Here is a 908-nt window from a genome sequence, read left to right as displayed (position 1 = left end):
ACACAGCTTCTCGAACAGTAGGTTACAATGGTGAACCCACTTAACATGGCCCAGCGTGTGAGCCATCACTTTGTCCACTCCACAGCATCTATACAGCATACCTATGATTCACTTAGTAGCTACATGGTTCTCAGGCCAACTGTGGCAATGGCACGTGCTTCTATGCAATGACATTCTTGTTTGTTTTTGTTTTGTTTTTGGAGAGAGGAGGAGTTTCGAGAAATGGTTTCTCTGTGTAGCCCTGGCTGTTCTGGACTCACTCTATAGACCAGGCTGGCCTTGAGCTCACAGAGATCCACCTGCCTCTGCCTCCCTGAGTGCCAGGATTACAGGCATATGCCACTGCACCAGCTGCAATGACATTCTTTTATTTAATGGTCCCAAGGAACAAAGCTGCTGACTTTTATTTTATTATTAATTGTTCATCTCTCACTATGCCTGACTTACAAACTTCAGGGCTACAAAGGAATCTCAGAGGTAGAAGGTTGCCCAACATGCGCAAAGTCCTAGGTTAATTGTTCCAAGGAGCACACAGAGAGAGAGAGAGAGAGATTATGGCATGTGAGAGTCAGCGCTAGGTGATGCTTTCTGCACCTCTGACAGCCTGAAACACCCCCATGAATACAAAAAGGGAAAGGGTTGTTTCATGGTGAGGCTGATAAGAACTGAGCAGCGATGGCTCCCATAGCCACAGAACTTCATGACACCAAGGCCTCTCTAAACGCTGGAACAGGCAGGACATTGGAGGGAGACATAAAGACATCCCAAAATGACAGTCTCATTTGGAAGCAACACAAGGAGAATAGATCACATCAGGGCCATGAAAGCCACACTTAGGGCAGTTCAACAAACCTAAAGGGCACACTAGGACCAGGCAAGAAACAAAAGCTCTAGAAGATGAAAGAGAA

This window comes from Acomys minous (genome assembly GCF_964271855.1).
Source record: "Acomys minous genome assembly, chromosome: 3".
NCBI lineage: Eukaryota > Metazoa > Chordata > Mammalia > Rodentia > Muridae > Acomys > Acomys minous.
The sequence above is the reverse complement of the archived record's forward strand: the minus strand, read 5'-3'. Positions refer to the sequence as shown.